Genomic DNA, 22,025 nt, shown 5'->3' with positions numbered 1-22,025 from the left:
TATATTGCCCAGTGACGTAGTACATTGCCCAGTGACGTAGTATACAGCACAGAGCCACGTAGCATATTGTACAGCCCATGTAGTATATTGCCCAGCTATGTAGTATATTGCCCAGCCACGTATGACACAGGTTAAAAAAATAAAAAATAAACATATACTCACCTTCCGCAGGCGCGTTGTAGCATTGTCGCCTGTGTGGGGTGCAGGCGGCATCTTCCGGTCCCAGGGTGTGCTGACATCACGGTCACGTGACCGTGTCGCGGTCACATGACCGTGACATCACGGCAGGTCCTTGTCGTGCAGGACCTGTCATGACGTAGCGGTCACATGACGGTGTAGTGGTCACATGACCATGACGTAATGCAGGTCCTTTCCGCGCAGGCGCGCAGGACTTGTGATGACGTCGCGGTCACATGACCGTGACGTCATGGCAATTCCTTCTGCCAGACCATCCATGCGACCGGAACGTGCCAGTTGCATCGCGAGGAGCAGGAAAGGCGGCGTATGTGAGTACATAATAATTTTTTATTTTTTTATTTATTTTTAACATTCGATGTTTTTACTATTGGTGCTGCATAGGCTGCATCAATAGTAAAAAACTTGGTCACACAGGGTTAATAGCAGCGGTAATGAACTGCATTACACCATGGCATAACGCGGTCCGTTACCACTGCCATTAACCCTGTGTGAGGGCAGACTGGAGGGGTGTATGCGGGCGCCGGGCAGTGAGTGCGGGGAGTAAGGAGCGGCCATTTTCTTCCGGACTGTGCGCGTCGCTGATTGGTCGCGGCAGCCATGACAGGCAGCTGCCGAGACCAATCAGCGAACGAATAACCGTTACAGACAGAAAGAAGGACGGACGGACGTACCCCTTAGACAATTATATAGTAGATAGGGATTTTCATACAAAGCTGCATGATGCGGTCATCAGCCCGTGTTTTTAAGTGCAATAGTCAAGTATCAAGTGCAGTTATCGTGTGTATGGAGGGTGTGGAGACAGATGAATAGTAGGGTGCAGATTTAGAGTAATAGTTGGAAGGAAGGAACAGGGCAAAGTTAGTTTACTGAGTAGTTGATGTGGTATGCTTGTTTGAAGAGATGGGTTTTCAAAGCGTGCTTGAATAGGTTGGGGCTCGGTATCAGTCTGATCGTCTGGGGAAGTGCATTCCAGAGAGCTGGTGCAGCACGAGCGAAGTCTTGAAGACGGAGGTGTGAGGTTTGGATTACAGGGGATGTTAGTATTAGGTCATTTGTAGAATAGAGGGCACGTGTAGGGCGATAGACAGAGATGAGAGAGGAGAGCTTTGTGGGTGAGAGAGATGAGTTTATACTGGACCCTGTAGCGAATGGGTAGCCAGTGTATTGACTGGCACAAGATGGAGGCATCGGTGAAGCGGCTGGACAGAAATATGACTCTGGCTGCAGCATTCAAGATGGATTGGAGAGGAGAAAGTTTGGTAAGAGGGAGACCGATCAGAAGAGAGTTGCAGTAGTCCAGATGGGAATGAATAAGAGCAACTTTAAGAGTCTTAGAAGTTTCAACGGTGAGAAAAGGTCGGATTCTGGAGATGTTTTTAAGATGCAGGTGACAAGAGCAAGTGAGTGATTGGATATAGGGAGTAAAGGAAAGTTCGGTGTCGAATATGACCCCAAGACAGCGGGCATGCTGCTTGGGAGTTATGGTTGAACCCTCCAGGGTAATTTCGATGTTGGGTAGAGGGAGGTTAGTAGAAGGAAGAAACACAAGAAGTTCCGTTTTGGAGAGATTTAGTTTCAGATAGAGGGAGGACATGATGTTAGAGACAGCAGGCAGACAATCCTTGGTATTTTGAATTAGGGTAGAGGTGATGTCAGGGGAAGAAGTGTATAATTGGGTGCCATCAGCATAGAGATGATACTGGAACCCAAATCTGCTGATTGTTTGCGCAATAGGGGCAGAAGAGAGAAGAGGAGTGGGCCTAGGACTGAGCCTTGCGGAACCCTGATAGTAAGGGGATGAGGAGAGGAAGAGGAGCCGGCAAAAGATACAGTGAAGGAGCGGTCAGAGAGGTAGGAGGAGAACCAGGAGAGGGCTGTGTCCTTGAGGCCTATAGAGCGGAGCATAGTGAGGAGGAGCTGGTGATCCACAGTATCAAATGCGGCAGATAGATCCAGGAGAATCAGCAGAGAGCAATGACCTTTGGATTTAGCTGTTATTAGATCATTAGAGACTTTAGTGAGGGCAGTTTTAGTGGAGTGTAAACCTTCAAAAAGAACCAGAAGACCCACCTCTTCCGACAAGCCTACTGCCTGCAGTGATCCTCAGTATGATGAACCGCCGCACGACCAGCTCTACCCTCTCCTAGTGTATCCTCACCCATCCCCTGTAGACTGTGAGCCCTCGCGGGCAGGGTCCTCTCTCCTCCTGTACTCGTGTGTGCCTTGTTTTTGCTCATGTTTATTGTACTTGTCTATATTTGCCCCTTTTCACATGTAAAGCGCCATGGAAAAAATTGCACTATAAAAATGTCAAATAATAATAACAATGATAATAAATATACTTAAAATTCATAATACATCTATTTACATAGTATTTTTTTGTTTCCTTTTCACATATAGATTTTATTTTGCATTGTTTTAAAGGGAATCTGTCAGCTGATTCTTGTTGCCTAAACCATGGGCAATATGGATCATAGAACTTTTGTGTTATTGCAGCCATGTATGTTGCACTCTGAAACGTTGTGGTGTTTCAGAGAAAACAGACTTTGAAAAGGCAGCTATGAACTATGTGTCCAAGATGATGAGTCCAAGGCATGTTTTGTCCAAGGAATTTCAAGAGGCAGGTCCCTGGTGGCTTCTCCCATTCTGTTCCGGTAGATAGCCAGGTGTCTCTTAATATATGTTAGTAGGGAGATACCTATTGGTCAAGCGTAGCAGGATGGGAAGAAGCCACCGAGATCCTGCCTTGGACTAATCATCTAAAACCATAGACCATGACCAGCTTTTCAGAGTATATTTAACTTGAAACACAGCAGTATTTCAAAGAAAAACATGTACAGCTGCAATACACAGCTGGTCTATGAATCAGCTGATAGATTCCCTATAAGCCCTTTACCCCCAAGCCTAATTTTACCTACATGACCAGATCAAATTTTACAAATTTTGACCAGTGTCACTTTATGTGGTAATAACTCTGAAATGAGTCAACAAATCCCAGCAATTATGAGATTGTTTTCTCGTGACATGTTGTACTTCATGATCGTTGTAAAATTTGAGCTATATGATTTGTGTTTATTTATGAAAATATCGGAAATATGGTGAAAATTTAGAAAATATTGCAATTTACAAACTTTTAATTCTTCTGCACTTAAACCAGAGAGCTAGGTCACAAAAAATAGTTAATAAATAACCCCATTACCAGAGGCGGGCTGGGCCGAGTGGCAGGGAGGCAAAAGCCCCCTGGGCTTCTACCCCAGCAGCTGTGCAGGGCCAGCCACCTATTGTATGTAACTGTATCAGCGAGCAAATTGTGCCGATACAGTTGCATTCTGCGGCAGTGCAAGGAGATCGATTCTTGAATCTTGGCCGGGCCCCAAAGCAGGCCTGGCCACTATGGGGCCCCTGGAGGAGGCGGTGGGGGGCCCTGTGCCAGCGGTGGGCCCCCCGCCTGTCATTGCAGGGTCAGCTGTATTGGCTGGATGCCTATACAGCTGACCGCATTGATGGGAGAAGGAGGGTTACGCTCCCTCTCCCATCATCCCCCTGTCAGCATCTGACATCACCAAAGCACTGGCGCACGTGGTCCGGAGATGTGCAGACGCTCAGAGCACAGTGTTTTTTTCAGAAACAAGCAGCAGTGGATGCTGCTAAGTGAAAATTCCAAAGTGCCCTTGTAGTGCCCAGTACATTTTAGTGCCAAGTACGGTGTAGTGCTTAGCTCATGCTTCTAAAGATACACATACGTAAATTAGGCAGACTCTCATTGCTGCAAAGATGGCAAACATGTGGTGGCTAAATGTGGTTTAGGCACATTGGAGCTCAGAAGGGAGGGGGGGCATTTGAATTTGGGAGGCCAGAATTTGCTGAATTTCTTCTGGGGGACAACGAGCCATTGCGCTTTTCCAGAGTCTTTGTACTACCAGTAAAGTGGAAGCTCCCTAGATTTCCATTAACAGATGACGGACATTAGTGGGGACCTCCTTTTTGTGGATTAATTTGAAGCTTTTGTTGTGAACATTTTACATAACATTTTGGATCACATTTATCCTGCGCACTATGCTGACCAGTTACTTTGGGGTTTCCATCTAAATCTTGAAGTGACGTGATTCAGATGGAACCCCTGAGGGATCCATTCACTATAATGAAGCAGCAGAGTTACTCTGGACTCCATCTGGTCTCTGTTCAGTGTTGTCCTTCTTTTCAGAAAACTGTTGTTGACCGGGCTTTTATGCAATCCTAAAGAGACGGACACAACCGGATCACAGAACAGATGATGCTCACAGTGCCTCTGTTTGCCTCATTATGGGAAAGTTCGGCCAGGGGTTCCATCTGAATCGCGTATTTCAGAGACTTACACAGAAACCCCGGTATAAGCGTTCAGCGTACAGTGCAGGATAAATGTGCACTGAGCCTTACTGCGATCTTTGAGAGGCAGAATGACAAAAATTAACAGCAGGTGAACAATTGGTTTTATTTATTTTTTACGCCATTCCTTGTGCAGTATAAGTAATTAGGCAACTTTATTCTTCGGGTCAGTGTGATTACAGCGTTACTAGATTTGTATCAAGTTTTTTTGTTTCGCTGTTGTCACACAATAAAAGATGCTTTTTATTGCAGAAAAAAATTTGCATTGTCATCTTTTGAAAGCTATAATTTTTCCATATTTTGGCCCACAAGGTTTGTTTTTTTGTTTTTTTGCGAGATGAGTTGATGTTTTTATTGGTACCATTTTCAGGCACATGAAATTTTTTTTAGCACTTTCTGTTCCGAATTTTGGTAAGCAGAACAAAAAACACCCTATTCAGGAATTGTTTTTTTTTATGCTGCTCGATGTGTGGTAAAGTTGATAATGCAGCTTTATTCTTTGGTTTAGTACGATTATAGCCATACCACATTTATAATTTTCCACGCATGGAGCTGTATGGTGACTTTTTTTGCGGACACAATGACATTTTCAGCGATACCATTTTTATTTATGTTTATCTTTTTTATTGCGTTTTATTCCACTTTTTGTTTAGTGGAATGATGAAACAGCATAGTTTTTTTGCCCCAATTTTTTTCTTTTTTAAGGTGTTCACTGAAGGGGTTAACTAATGTGACAGTTTTATGGGGCGGGGTGTGCCGGACGAGGCAATATCAAATAAATGTGCTATTTGTTTTTCTGCATAAAAATATTAATTTATAAGTGCAATAAATATATTTATTTTTATTATTTTGTGATTTATTTTTTTTTAAATATTTTTACAAATTTTTTTTTTAGTCTTTTACTTAGTCCCTCTATGGGACATTCACTTTCAGCACTCTGATCACTGTTATAAAGCATTGCAATGCACAGGCATTGAAATGCTTTATAACTGTCAGTTGTGCACTGACACAAGAGTTTCTTAGCAAGCTTGCTCGCCTAGTGACCCGGGGGTCATCATGATGACGTTGGGTTACCATGGCAACAATCTGGGCCCCACCATGGGGACGATATCTTGCGGTTTTTACGGTGCTTTTGCACTTACTCATTGCTTTCTGTGGGTGAAAAAATGCTGCAAAAACGCTGACATAAGTGACATGCTGCAGTTTACAAAAACGCACCTGTTTTCCATTTCAGTCAGAAAAAAAAAACAATGTGTGTGCATGAGATTTCTGAAATCTTAAAGCTTTTGCTGGAACTGTAAAACACAGTTTAAAATTTGCATAACAAAAAAAAGAGAAAAAAAGCAACATGTGATTGGATCCCTCCTTGGGAAAATTGGAAAACTTATGCCAAATATTTATCAAAATGGGTGGGATATGTGCAGGTACAGACTGGGGCTGAAATTCAGCCCTGGCATTTAAAATGACACAGGCCAGTGCGGTCCCCATCCCCAAGCACCAGATGGGGTACATTAGTAAGATTACCCTGGATGGAGGAAAGCAAAATCTACTACAAGACCAATATTTCTAATGTTCCCCATGGCCTGCTGGCACTTTGCGCTTAACAGTATGGGTATCTTGAGAACACAGATTCTGTTAACAACATAGCAGACAATTCGGCCCACAACCGGACAGGCCCTTCTGGCATTTGCCAGAATTGCCCGATGGACAGTCCAGCCCTGGATATGTGCATCGATGACTAATGGATGTCTTCCAAATCTATAGACAAAATCTAAGCACACCAAGGGAACACAAGGGCAACTCATCCCTTCCCTAGCCAACATGTCCCCCTCCCTTCCACCTCCATACACAACTCCTGTGGTCAGCACTCTGGAAGCAAATTGTAGCAGAAAATTGAGGGTATTACATTTAATTTATCAATGTTAACATAGATGGAGATCTTGCTTGTGATAGAAAAAAATAAGTATGTGAAGACCTCTCGGCATCTATTGATACAATTTATGCCCAAAAGATCTAAGTTTGTGATCTGAAATACTTCTTAAAGGTTTTGTTTTTTTATTAAAAAATTGTTATGAGGTTGCTTGGAAAAATATAACATTTTTATTATTTTTCTATCTACTGGCTAACACACTACAAAGATATATTTTTTATTAAAAATAAAAAAAACTTGGCTTTACTTACTGTATGTGCTGAATCTCTTACTGCTCCATCGTTGCCTGCTCTCTGCCAGTCTTTAATGATCAGGTTAAAGTATTGATGTCACATAAACAACAAATGACCGCTGCAGCCAAACACTGGACTGGAAAGTATTTTACTACATCAGGCATGTGCTTTAGAAGTGCATCCCTATCAAGAAAGACTGCGGAGACGAGTGGAGAGGAGGCACTGAATCAGCAGAAACTTCAATAGGTAAGTAAGGTTCAGCCTTGTATCATGGTTTAATAAACGTGAACATCCTCTTTAACCCTTTCAGGACATCCGCAGTAAGCCCGCCCCATACCCCGTAGGTGATGGCTGCGTGTTACTGCCAGGACCTGCCACTAACAACTTGTTAAATGCCCTGTCAATCTGTGATAGTGGAATTTAACACAGGTCAACACACGTGTAATTTTCTCCCCCCATCAGCGAGCCTGTGATGTTATTGTGGGTCATCGATGGGTTCTCATAACAGCTGGGAGTCAGCTGATGACCCCTGTGCCTGTCATTACAGAGCTGCTTTGAAACCCTGCCTCTGCCCGGGCTTCAAAGGAAACCGTGATTTCAGCTACATACAGCAATGCTGTGTCATCGCTGTACATAGCACAAGCGATCAGACAATCTTCAGGTCCCGTAAGGGGCTAATAAGAACAGTAAAAAGAAAATATGAAAAAAATATGAAAAAAACCCTTAAAGTTCAAATCACCCCCTTCTCCCCATCGAAATAAAAATATTAAAAAATGTAAAAAAAAATACACATATTTGGTATTGCCACGTTCAGAAAATTCCGATATATCAAAATATAAAAACAATTACCGTGTATACTCGAGTATAAGCTGAGATTTTCAGCCCATTTTTTTGGGCTGAAAGTCCCCCTCTCGGCTTATACTCGAGTCATACCCGGGGGTCGGCAGGGGAGGGGAAGCGGGGGCTGTCTAGTTATACTTACCTGCTCTGGCGCGGTCCCTGCAGTCCCTGCTTCTTCCAGCGCTGCATCTTCCTGTACTGAGCGGTCACATGGTACCGCTCATTACAGAAATGAATATGCGGCTCCACCTCCCATAGAGGTGGAGCCACATGTTCTTGACTGAAAATGAGCGGTAACTGTGACCGCTCAATACAGGAAGAAGATGCAGCGTCGGGAGAAGCAGGGACTGCAGGGACTGCGCTGGGAGCAGGTAAGTATACGGGGAGGGGAGCGCTGCACCATATTTACCTGCTCCTCATTCCGGTGCGGCTCCGTCTCCAGCGTCCTCTAGCAGTGACGTTAAGGTTAGAGGGCGCGGTGATGTAGTCAGTGCGTGCCCTCTGCTGAGCGTCAGTGCTGGAGACGGAGCTGCACGAGGAGCAGGTAAATATTGAATGCGCCGGCGTCCTGAGAAGAGAGGTGAGTATGTGATTGTTTTTTTATTGCAGCAGCAGCATTATATATTGGACATCTTTATATGGAGCATCTATGGGGCAATAATCAACGGTGCAGAGCATTATATATGGCACAGTTTTATATGGAGCATCTATGGGGCCATAATGAACAGTGCACAGCATTATTTATGGTGCACAGCTTTATGTGGAGCATCTAGGGGGCCATAATGAACGGTATAGAGCATTCCATATGGCACAGCTTTATGTGGAGCATCTATGGGGCCATAATGAACGGTGCAGAGCATTCTATATGGCACAGTTTTATATGGAGCAATAATGAACGGTGCAGAGCATTCTATATGGCACAGCTTCATTATGGCCCCATAGATGCTCCATATAAACGGTGCAGAGCATTCTATATGGCACAGCTTTATGTGGAGCATCTATGGGGCAATAATGAACGGTGCAGTGCATTATATATGGGGCACAGCTTTCTATGGAACATCTATGGGGCCATAATGAACGGTGCAGAGCATTATATGGGGCACAGCTTTATATGGAGCATCTATGGGGCAATAATAAACGGTATGGAGCATCTATTTTTATTTTTGAAATTCACCGGTAGCTGCTGCATTTCCTACCCTAGGCTTATACTCGAGTCAATAAGTTTTCCCAGTTTTTGTGGCAAAATTAAGGGGGGTCGGCTTATACTCGGGTCTGCTTATACTCAAGTATGTACGGTAACCCAATTTGTAAACACAAATTACTTCTTTTGGATGCTGCAATTCCACAAAAAGGCTGATCAAAAGTTTACATCTATCCCAAAATGGTACTAATAAAAACATTGTCTCGCCCTGCAAAAAATAAGCCATTAACACAGCTCCATCGGCCAAAAAATAAAAATGTTACAAATCTCGGAAAATGGTGACAGAACTTTAAAAAAAACTGGACATTTTGCTGATCGTCATAATCATATTGATGAGGATGATCACAGAGTATGGTAATTTTTGCCACAAAATGTACATTGTAAAAATAATTCCCAAAACAACATTGTCAGAATTGTGTTTTTTTCCCCAATTTCACAACACTTAGAATTATTTTCCCATTTTCCATTACCCTATGTGGTAAAATGAATAGTGTCATTCAAAGGTACAAATCTTCCTATAAAAAAACAAGCTGTCATATGTTTTTCTGGACAGAAAAATAAAATAGTTATGGCTCTGGTAAGAAGGGGCATAAAAAACAGAAAAGCAAAAACGTAAATTGGCTGCAGCATGAAGGGGTTAATGAGTATATCCCTCTGATGGAATCAGATCATGGGGCCTCTGTAGAGAAAGACCCTTTATGAGTAGATAAATCAGAGAACTGCCAATCAAAGCTGACTGATTACCCCTCTGTGCCCGGCCTGTGTACTGTGCTTGCACCATAAATTATTTTGCAAATTGCATCATTTATAAATGTATTTAGGGTAAACTCATGGCGCACACATGGTGCTAAAACTACCTCAGTGTTCTGTTTAATGGTGAGTAATACTTATAAATGTTAATGAATTCCTTTCCTTTCTTCCTAAGTGAAAGCCTGCGCGATAGCCAAATGAGATAGTTCTGACAACTCAGAGTAGTTACAGAAATGAAAGCAATTTCTATAAGAGGCAGCGAAGGACTTCCCGAGCAATGTGGAATAGCTCAGTGTAGTAGCGCTATGCAGTACGACACATTATTAGGGGTTTAATGGATATGTCCCAGATAGGAATTGTATGAGTCACCAGCATCTGCTACTGAGGCTCTAATTTTGTGGTAGAGTTAAAAACCTACTGAGCTCAGAGCGGAGAAACTTTAGATGACCATATGTAGGATTCATGATATGTTACCACTACCTAGGGTGCACAATACACACGATTCTGTGTGTGACATGGCAAATTATATCAGTAGCGAAGAAAATTAAAAAAAAATCACAGCTTTACATGGCTAACCCTGATCTTCTGTTACTGAGAAATTAGTGTTTGAATAGATATGTAAAGGAGGCAGAAGGGCTATGGTAGATCTGAAGCCTCTGTCACTCCAGGTCTATTCCCCACCCAGCGTCGCCTCTTCCTGCTTGACAGACAGTCTCTATGCTGTGTGACTTCAGGTAAAGGAGGCATCAGTCAAGCAGGAGAAAGCTGTGCTGGGTGGGGAATAGAGTTACAGTGACAGAGACTTCAGATCTAGGATATTCATTTGCATATCAATGCCAACACCTATTACTCAATAATGGGGGCACTGTGAAATGTGAGAGCAGGGATTATATAAAATGTTAGAGGAGGGATTACAAAAGTGAAACACAGGAAGAGGAAGCACGGCCATCTTGTGTAGTATCTGCAGGAATGAGGGGTGAGTGAGGCTGTGCTGGAGAGGGATCCGATGGAATCCTTTCCTGACAGCACCCCACTGAGTTAAAAGCAGGGGCAGATTGGAACTGAATTGGTGAGGGATCTGAACCTGTCCGGATACGAGGGAATTCCTGCCGTGAAAGATGTTAAGAAGCAGGAGAGGCCGAGACCTGAAGTGAGAGGTGCTGCACCTCGTGGAAGAGTTAAACCACAAGCATCCTCAGTATTGCTCACCGGCTGGTGGACCTCCACATCTGTGTGTACTGATTATTTTGCTCAAAACAAACCCGGCTATAAGAACACTAAAGCCCACTGTGATGCCGCAGTAACCATGTACGCCCCACAATATATTTTGGTGCCAAGAGACACAAGGCTGGAATAAAGCCTATAGTTAGTTAGGTATATTGACTTGACAGACCACGTTTCCTACCAGAATCAGCAGCCAGAAATCCTAGATTTGTCGTCACATTTTCTTGCAGTTCAGTAACTAAGGATTCTACACCACACTTTGGTGCTGACACAGCATGCAGCTAACCCCAGACAAGACTTGTGTTTCCTCGTTGTTTGCTGGAAGAGGAGTCTCTGTGGAACAATATAAGATGGAGTAGTGGATCACCTAAAATAGACTTTGTCCACGGTAACTTCGCTGATATGCATATACACTGTATATATATACATATATATATATGGTTCACTTTGGAATATTCTCATATAGTCAAGGACAAACTTTGCCTCTAGTTTCTTGAGATTACAACCGGAATATTTGATTGGAAAATAGGAATAGGAGTATATATTCTTTAGGCCTCTTTCACACGTCCAGATAATTCCGGTACTGGAGAAATCGGTACCAGAATTATCCGTGTCCGTGTGTCCGTGTGCTCACGTAGCACATCAGTGTGGCGCACATGCGGCAGCCGTGTGCTGCCCGTGTGCCGACTGAGGACCACACGGACCGTGCAGGAGACAGCGCTACAGTTAAGCGCTGTTCCCTGCGTGCGGTGCTGAAGCCGGTATTCATCCCTTCTTCCCAGCAGCGTTCGCTGGAGAGAAGGAATGAAAATTCTTGTTTTTTTTCTTTTCCCTTAAAAATAAAGTTTGTGCGTCCCCTCCCGCCTCCCATCCCCTGTGCGCCCCCCCCCCCCCCCCTGCCAGCAAATACTCACCAACACCCAGCTCCAGCGATGTCTCCTCTCAGCGCCGGCAGCAGGCCCTGTGTGAGCGGTCACGTGGTCCCGCTCATTACAGTGAGGGATATGTGCATATTCCTCACTGTAATGAGCGGGACCACGTGACCGCTCACACAGCACAGGCTGCAGCCGCTGAGAGGAGACATCGCTGGAGCTGGGTGTCGGTGAGTATTTCCTGGCAAGCGGGGGTGGGGGGGGCGCACAGGGGATGGGAGGTGGGAGGGGACGCACAAACTTTATTTTTAAGGGAAAAGAAAAAAAAAGAAATTTCTTTCCTTCTCTCCAGCGAACGCTGCTGGGAAGAAGGGATGAATACCGGCTTCAGCACCACACGCGGGGGGGACAGCGCTTACTGTAGCGCTGTCTCCCCTGTGGGCGGTACGTGCACATGGAGGAGAGTGCACAATGTTGGAAAGTGCACACTGTTCTCCGTGTGCACGTGTGCGGGACGCTTTGCGGACCGTGCTGCCGGAGAAAAAAGGACGTGTTTTCAACACGGACACACGGTCCGTGAAAACACGGAGACATGTGCATAGACCCATTCATTTGAATGGGTCTACGTGTGTCAGTGTCTCCGGTACGTGAGAAAACTGTCACTACATGTACCGGAGACACTAACGTGTGAAAGAGGCCTTAGACTGTGAACCGCTGTGCTTAACCACAGGAGAACATGTGCTTTGCACTCAATTAAACCAGTTTTTCTCAGGGTGTAACCAGGTAATGGGCGACCGCTCCAGACAGCCACGCCAACATGTAAATTTACATAGAGAATATACCAGTTCTCTTGGGTGCCGAGCTGTTCAGCACAGGGGATGTAGCCTTCTAGCAAAATGTTTGATGTGTTCTCTTTGTGTGTTTATCAAAACCGAGTAAGGCTATGTGCACACGTTGCGGATTAGCCTTAGGAATTTCTGGTGCGGATTCTGCCTCTCCTGGCAGAAAACGCGCCTGCGGATTTGTTGCGTTTTTTGTGCGGATCCACAGCATTTTTTGTGCGTTTTTGCTGCGTTTTTTTAAAGATTTGCTATGTTTTTTAGCCCTGCGGATTTCTATAATGGAATGGGTACAAAAACGCTGCAGATCCGCAACAAAGAAGTGACATGCTACTTCTTTTAATCCGCAGCGTTTCCGCACCGGATTTTCTGCAACGTGTGCACAGCTTTTTTTTCTCATTGATTTACATTGTACTGTAAATCAATTGCAGATCTGCAGTGTTTCTGCACCGCAAAAAACGCTGCGGATCCGCAGAGAATCCGCAACGTGTGCACATACCCTAAGAATACCTTCATTCCTAAAAAAAATATTTAGAGAAAGTGGATTGTGGTGAAATTGGTTCTTTTTCGTCCGTGACTCCGCTGTATTTTGAACAACACCCTTGGTGCATGATTTATAGAACCCTCACCAATCTGCAAGTTATCACTTTTGACCATAGATAATTAATGAGTTTGCAGTTACACTGACATAATCTCACATTGTAAAATATGCTAAACAACATAACCAGAGAAACATCCATCCATTTAGCACATCCCACTATACCTCCGCATGCAATGTACTAACATACAGCAATGTTAGTGAGGTCTTTTCCCAGAGCAGCGACAACACCACACAGGCATAATGCTTCACAGTTTATTTTATTTGCAATGTATAGTCTATATATTTGAAAAAATCTAGAAAGGTATATTTCAAGTTTTAATCCCTATTGGGCATTATAAATTTATTGTAACCATAAAGCTTATTGCAGACTCCCGTTAAACTATCAGGGAAAAATAGAAAAGAAAGAAACAAAAGCAAATGTACAGGTCGCAAAAACTATCTTTTCTCATGCTGTCGTATAATAGCATACAATGTTATACATGGCCACACAGTGTACTTCACTACTCAATTATTTTCTACATTATTTTGTGTTGATTCTTTCCCTTTTGCATTTCCTTGTTACCAGAGGCGTAGCTAGGATTTTGGCTCAGGGGAGGGCGAACCTTCTCAGTGGGCCCCTAACCAGGTAACCTTGATTACAGCTGGGTGACGCACCCTAATAGTGATGGAGACCCTCAGCAGATGACCGCACTGTTACTGAAGATAATCTCTATATAAAGACCAACATGGATATTACCGCCATATGGTCAGTGGTAGATACCAGTGCTACAGAACATACAGTGGGGAAAAAAAGTATTTAGTCAGTCAGCAATAGTGCAAATTCCACCACTTAAAAAGATGAGAGGCGTCTGTAATTTACATCATAGGTAGACCTCAACTATGGGAGACAAACTGAGAAAAAAAAATCCAGAAAATCACATTGTCTGTTTTTTTTAACATTTTATTTGCATATTATGGTGGAAAATAAGTATTTGGTCAGAAACAAAATTTCATCTCAATACTTTGTAATGTATCCTTTGTTGGCAATGACAGAGGTCAAACGTTTTCTGTAAGTCTTCACAAGGTTGCCACACACTGTTGTTGGTATGTTGGCCCATTCCTCCATGCAGATCTCCTCTAGAGCAGTGATGTTTTTGGCTTTTCGCTTGGCAACACGGACTTTCAACTCCCTCCAAAGGTTTTCTATAGGGTTGAGATCTGGAGACTAGGCTAGGCCACTCCAGGACCTTGAAATGCTTCTTACGAAGCCACTCCTTCGTTGCGCTGGCGGTGTGCTTTGGATCATTGTCATGTTGAAAGACCCAGCCACATTTCATCTTCAATGCCCTTGCTGATGGAAGGAGGTTTGCACTCAAAATCTCACGATACATGGCCCCATTCATTCTTTCATGTACCCGGATCAGTCGTCCTGGCCCCTTTGCAGAGAAACAGCCCCAAAGCATGATGTTTCCACCACCATGCTTTACAGTAGGTATGGTGTTTGATGGATGCAACTCAGTATTCTTTTTCCTCCAAACACGACAAGTTGTGTTTCTACCAAATAGTTCCAGTTTGGTTTCATCAGACCATAGGACATTCTCCCAAAACTCCTCCGGATCATCCAAATGCTCTCTAGCAAACTTCAGACGGGCCCGGACATGTACTGGCTTAAGCAGTGGGACACGTCTGGCACTGCAGGATCTGAGTCCATGGTGGCGTAGTGTGTTACTTATGGTAGGCCTTGTTACATTGGTCCCAGCTCTCTGCAGTTCATTCACTAGGTCCCCCCGCGTGGTTCTGGGATTTTTGCTCACCGTTCTTGTGATCATTCTGACCCCACGGGGTGGGATTTTGCGTGGAGCCCCAGATCGAGGGAGATTATCAGTGGTCTTGTATGTCTTCCATTTTCTAATTATTGCTCCCACTGTTGATTTCTTCACTCCAAGCTGGTTGGCTATTGCAGATTCAGTCTTCCCAGCCTGGTGCAGGGCTACAATTTTGTTTCTGGTGTCCTTTGACAGCTCTTTGGTCTTCACCATAGTGGAGTTTGGAGTCAGACTGTTTGAGGGTGTGCACAGGTGTCTTTTTATACTGATAACAAGTTTAAACAGGTGCCATTACTACAGGTAATGAGTGGAGGAAAGAGGAGACTCTTAAAGAAGAAGTTACAGGTCTGTGAGAGCCAGAAATCTTGATTGTTTGTTTCTGACCAAATACTTATTTTCCACCATAATATGCAAATAAAATGTTAAAAAAACAGACAATTTGATTTTCTGGATTTTTTTTTCTCAGTTTGTCTCCCATAGTTGAGGTCTACCTATGATGTAAATTACAGATGCCTCTCATCTTTTTAAGTGGTGGAACTTGCACTATTGCTGACTGACTAAATACTTTTTTGCCCCACTGTATAAGAGGTCACAGCACAGTTAGGCCGGCTTCACACTCAGCGTATGAAAATACGGTCCGTATATTACGGCCGTAATACGCTGAAATGTCCCGAAAATAGTGGTCCGTAGCTCCTCCGTAGGCAGGGTGTGTCAGCGTTTTTTGCGCATGGCATCCTCCGTATGTAATCCGTATGGCATCCGTACTGCGTGGTTTTCTCGCAGGCTTGCAAAACCAACATACCGCTATAGAAATGATCCATGTGTCCCAAAAAGAAAAAAATATATATATATGTTGACTATATATATATATATATACATATATATATATATATGTCATTAGACACATATATGTATATATATTAATATTTTTTCCAGCGCTATACAGCTTGAAAGCCGGTAATTCAATTACCGGCTTTTTCTTTCTCCTTCCTAAAACCCGACATGATTTGAGACATGGTTTACATACAGTAAACCATGTCTTCTCTCCATTTTTTTTGCAGATTCCACACTACTAATGTCAGTAGTGTGTATCTGCAAAATTTGGCCGTTCTAGCGCTTAAAATAAAGGGTTAAATGGCGGAAAAAATTGGCGTGGGCTCCCGCGCAATTTTCTCCGCCAGAGTAGTAAAGCCAGTGACTGAGGGCAGATATTAATAGCCTGGAGAGGGTCCACGGTTATTGGCCCCCCCCTGGCTAAAAATATCTGCCCCCAGCCACCCCAGAACAGGCACATCTGGAAGATGCGCCTATTCTGGCACTTGGCCACTCTCTTCCCATTCCCGTGTAGCGGTGGGATATGGGGTAATGAAGGGTTAATGCCACCTTGCTATTGTAAGGTGACATTAAGCCTAATTAATAATGGAGAGGAGTCAATTATGACACCTATCCATTATTAATCCAATTGAATGAAAGGGTTAAATAAAACACAAACACATTATTTAAAATTATTTTAATGAAATAAAAACAATGGTTGTTGGAGTATTTTATTCTACGCCCAATCCAGTCACTGAAGACCCTCGTTCTGTGAAAGAAAAAACATAATAAACCAACAATATACTTACCCTCCGCAGATCTGTAACGTCCAACGATGTAAATCCTTCTGAAGGGGTTAAAACATTTTGCAGCAAGGAGCTTTGCTAATGCAGGCTGCTCCTCGCTGCAAAACCCCGGGGAATGAGTCTAAATATAGATCAATGAGCTATATTTAGCTTCATTTGCGGTGAGGCGCCCTCTGCTGGATGTTCATAGATCGTGGGAAATTTCCTAGAAAGCTCCCAGGCTTTCTAGGCAAGTTCCCACGATCTATAAACAGCCAGCAGAGGGCGCCTCACCGCAAATGAAGCTAAATTTAGACTCATTCCCAGGGGTTTTGCAGCGAGGAGTAGCATTGCATTAGCAAAGCTCCTTGCTGCAAAATGTTTTAACCCCTTCAGAAGGATTTACATCGTTGGACGTTACAGATCTGCGGAGGGTAAGTATATTGTTGGTTTATTATGTTTTTTCTTTCACAGAACGAGGGTCTTCAGTGACTGGATTGGGCGTAGAATAAAATACTCCAACAACCATTGTTTTTATTTCATTAAAATAATTTTAAATAATGTGTTTGTGTTTTATTTAACCCTTTCATTCAATTGGATTAATAATGGATAGGTGTCATAATTGACGCCTCTCCATTATTAATTAGGCTTAATGTCACCTTACAATAGCCCCCGCTACACGGGAATGGGAAGAGAGTGGCCAAGTGCCAGAATAGGCGCATCTTCCAGATGTGCCTTTTCTGGGATGGCTGGGGGCAGATATTTTTAGCCAGGGGGGGGCCAATAACCGTGGACCCTCTCCAGGCTATTAATATCTGCCCTCAGTCACTGGCTTTACTACTCTGGCGGAGAAAATTGCGCGGGAGCCCACGCCAATTTTTTCCGCCATTTAACCCTTTATTTTAAGAGCTAGAACGGCCAAATTTTGCAGATACACTCTACTGACATTAGTAGTGTGGAATCTGCAAAAAAAATGGAGAGAAGACATGGTTTACTGTATGTAAACCATGTCTCAAATCATGTCGGGTTTTAGGAAGGAGAAAGAAAAAGCCGGTAATTGAATTACCGGCTTTCAAGCTGTATAGCGCTGGAATAAATATTAATATATATACATATATGTGTCTCACTGACATATATATATATATATATATACCTATTCTATGTGTACACATTTATTCTACCTATTCTACTGTAAGCTGTCAGTGTGATTTTACTGTACACCGCACTGAATTACCGGCTTTTCTCTCTAACAGCGCTGCGTATTTCTCGCAAGTCACACTGCTTGTCCGTGTGAAATCCGTATTTTTCACGCTTCCATAGACTTTCATTGGCGTATTTCTTGCGCAGTACGGTGACAAACGCAGCATGCTGCGATTTTGTACGGCCGTAGAAAGCCGTATAATACTGATCAGTAAAATACGGCAGATAGGAGCAGGGGCATAGAGAATAATTGTGCCGTATTTTTTGCGAGTTTTACGGACGTAGTTTCTGCGCTCTTACGTCCGTAAAACTCGCAAGTGTGAAGCCGGCCTTACAGATAATGACTTACCGCTGATGTTCTTTCTGATGGAGTCACTCGCTTTTCACGTCTTTTCCATCTGGCCCAGACCGACATGACAACTTCTTCCAGCCACGACTCGGCTGCAGAGAATACAACAAAGGCACATTTCACGTCTCATCTTTTCAGCCCTGTCACCAGTGGGACTATTCCCAACCGGCACAAACTCCTCATCCTGCTGATACCCCAATACTGAGTCGCTGCTGCCCTATGTGATCTCTAAATTCTAAAGCACCCCTCTAGAATATAGTAATGCCAGGTGCAAGTGCCCTAGAAAACAGTGCCTGCATTTTGTCCCATAAAAAGTAATATTGCCCTGTGTGTTCCTCTGACAGTCACAGTTACCCGAGTTCCCCTATAAGGCTGCAGTTACACTATCAGTATTTGGTCAGTATTTTACATCAGTATTTGTAAGTCAAAACCAGGAGTGGGTGATAAATACAGAAGTGGTGACTAGGGTTGAGCGACCTTGACCTTTTTAGAGTCGAGCCGTGTTTCGCGAAACCCGACTATCTTAGAAGTCGAGTCGAGTGGAATCGGCCGATTATCGCGAAAAGTCGGGTATCGCCCGAAACACGAAACCCAATGCAAGTCAATGGGGGAGCATAGTCGGCAGTGAGTGGAGGCCAGGAAAACACCTACACTGCCCATTTTAATGGCAAAAACATCCATTCTTGTTAAAGAAGCTTGTCAATCGTAACTTACCTTATAATAATTGGAAGGCATTTGAAATTGGGGGTCATTTGGCTAAAGTTGTGGGGGGTAGGGCTGGTTCAAGTAATTAGTGGGCCCAGTAAATCTGGACCACGTCACGGCAGTGGAGCAGGGAGAGGTAAGTATTTAAACTTTGCAAGTGCTGTGATCCTGAGCAAGCAGGGGGGGCCCACTCGTTGGCATTGGCACTGGCACAGGGCCCCTCAAAGTACAGCGGTGTGTTTGCACGGCGGGGGCGCCTCCCACCGTCAGCAACACTTTTGCGTACTATGAGAGGCCCTGTGCCAGTGACGTCGCCAACTAGTATTCCTCCCCCCACCTGATGAAGGAACCTGCACTTTCATCTGCACCTTCCTCTTTGTCCCTGTGTAAGGTGGTATGGTATGCGGGAAGAGGAACCTGACTTTCAGCAGGGTCACAATCTTGCTGTGTAGCGTGCACGGGGAATTTTGCGTTATGGGTCAATGTACCAGCAGACTCATCTATCACTGGCTGGGCAATGGGCAGGATGAGGAGGAAACACAGATATAGGCCCAAAGAATAAAGTGGGCTAAATGCAGTTCAAAATTGGTAACACAGGACTAACCAGGGGGCATTGCAGTGGAGGACAACTGGAATGAGAGGCTGACACAGAGAGTAGGCCCAAATCAGTAAGTAGTCGACATGCAGTTCAAAATTGGCAACCGTAGTAAACAGGCGGCCCAGCTTTGTTCAGTTGAGGAGAACAGCAAGGAGTGGCAGACACCGATAGTAGGCCCCAACCCAACTAGTAGGCCAAATGCAGTCTAACATTAACAACTACTTAACAAGAGCCTGAAAATGGAATTTCAGGACAGGAAACCAGGAGAACAGCAAGGAGTGGCAGACACCGATAGTAGGCCCCAAACCAACTAGTACGCCAAATGCAGTTGTTCCATTTAACTACAATTTAATGAGAGCCTGAAGATAGAAGTTCAGGAAAGGCAACCTGGAGAACACCTTGGAGTGGAACACACCATCTCTCTACACCCCATACCCAATTTGTAGGCCTAATGCAGCGTAGTTTCCAACAACTACTAAACGAGAGCATGAAGATCGAAGCAATGGAGAGGAAACCTGGGGAATACCTTGGAGTGGAACACACCATCTCTCTACACCCCATACCCAATTTGTAGGCCTAATGCAGCGTAGTTTCCAACAACTACTAAACGAGAGCATGAAGATTGAAGCAATGGAGAGGAAACCTGGGGAACACCTTGGGGAGGCAGACACCATTAGTAGGCCCTACCAAAGTTGTACACCCAATGCAGTTTTAAAATTCCTAGAGGCTGAAAACAAGACTATTGACGCTCAGCTTTTTTCAAAGGAACACAGCTGAATTGAGTGGCGCAGACAGACACAGGTAGTAGGACTCAAACCAAAAATGTGGCTCACTGCAGCAGAAAAAAGTTACAGGGGTACACAAGCTGCAGTGCTCTGGGCAGTGGAGGACAATTTCAATAGTGAACCGCAGACAGACTTTGTACGCCTACTATTAAAAAAAGGATGCTCTATGCAATTATAAATAGGTTCCAGGGGTACACGGGCAGCAGTGGTGTGGTCAGTGGAGGCCTAGTGGAAGGAGTGACCGCAGACAGGCATCGAAGGCCTAAAATAATAACACATGGCTGTAGGCAATTTTAAATTGGTTCCAGGGGTACACGGGCAGCAGTGGTGTGGTCAGTGGAGGCCTAGTGGAAGGAGTGACCGCAGACAGGCATCGAAGGCCTTAAAATAATAACACATGGCTGTAGGCAATTTTAAATTGGTTCCAGGGGTACACGGGCAGCAGTGGTGTGGTCAGTGGAGGCCTAGTGGAAGGAGTGACCGCAGACAGGCATCGAAGGCCTAAAATAAAAAAATTGGGCTGGCTGTAGGCAATTTTAAATTGGTTCCAGGGGTACACGGGCAGCAGTGGTGTGGTCAGTGGAGGCATATTGTAAGGAGTGACCGCAGACAGGCATCGAAGGCCTAAAATAATAACACATGGCTGTAGGCAATTTTAAATTGGTTCCAGGGGTACACGGGCAGCAGTGGTGTGGTCAGTGGAGGCCTAGTGGAAGGAGTGACCGCAGACAGGCATCGAACGCCTAAAATAAAAAAATTGGGCTGGCTGTAGGCAATTTTAAATTGGTTCCAGGGGTACACGGGCAGCAGTGGCCTGGTCAGTGTAGTAGTAGTAGAAAGAACGGACCGCAGACAGGCATCGAAGGCCTAAAATAAAAAAATTGGGCTGGCTGTAGGCAATTTTAAATTGGTTCCAGGGGTACACGGGCAGCAGTGGCGTGGTCAGTGGAGGCCTAGTGGAAGGAGTGACCGCAGACAGGCATCGAAGGCCTAAAATAATAACACATGGCTGTAGGCAATTTTAAATTGGTTCCAGGGGTACACGGGCAGCAGTGGCCTGGTCAGTGTAGTAGTAGTAGAAAGAACGGACCGCAGACAGGCATCAAAGGCCTAAAATAAAAAAATTGGGCTGGCTGTAGGCAATTTTAAATTGGTTCCAGGGGTACACGGGCAGCAGTGGTGTGGTCAGTGGAGGCCTAGTGGAAGGAGTGACCGCAGACAGGCATCGAAGGCCTAAAATAATAACACATGGCTGTAGGCAATTTTAATATGGTTCCAGGGGTACACGGGCAGAAGTGGTGTGGTCAGTGGAGGCCTAGTGGAAGGAGTGACCGCAGACAGGCATCGAAGGCCTAAAATAATAACACATGGCTGTAGGCAATTTTAAATTGGTTCCAGGGGTACACGGGCAGCAGTGGTGTGGTCAGTGGAGGCATATTGTAAGGAGTGACCGCAGACAGGCATCGAAGGCCTAAAATAATAACACATGGCTGTAGGCAATTTTAAATTGGTTCCAGGGGTACACGGGCAGCAGTGGTGTGGTCAGTGGAGGCCTAGTGGAAGGAGTGACCGCAGACAGGCATTGAAGGCCTAAAATAATAACACATGGCTGTAGGCAATTTTAAATTGGTTCCAGGTGTACACGGGCAGCAGTGGTGTGGTCAGTGGAGGCCTAGTGGAAGGAGTGACCGCAGACAGGCTTCGAAGGCCTAACATAACAAAAATGTCAATACAATGGTATTGTCAGTGGCAGGCATTGAAGGATGTCAGCGCATACACTAAACATTGGTGGAGCTGTGAGATAATTTTGCAAGTGGTAGAGCACTGTTTGAGCTGGGGGGGGGGGAACTGTCTTGTGGCCGGCGGTACAGGCCCAGGGCCCCTCATATTACAACGGTGTGTCTGACGTTGGGTGCGCACCACCACCGCCAG

Source organism: Ranitomeya imitator, chromosome 5 (genome assembly GCF_032444005.1).
Source record: "Ranitomeya imitator isolate aRanImi1 chromosome 5, aRanImi1.pri, whole genome shotgun sequence".
In the NCBI taxonomy this organism is placed as follows: Eukaryota; Metazoa; Chordata; class Amphibia; order Anura; family Dendrobatidae; genus Ranitomeya; species Ranitomeya imitator.
Note: the sequence above shows the minus strand (reverse complement) of the source record.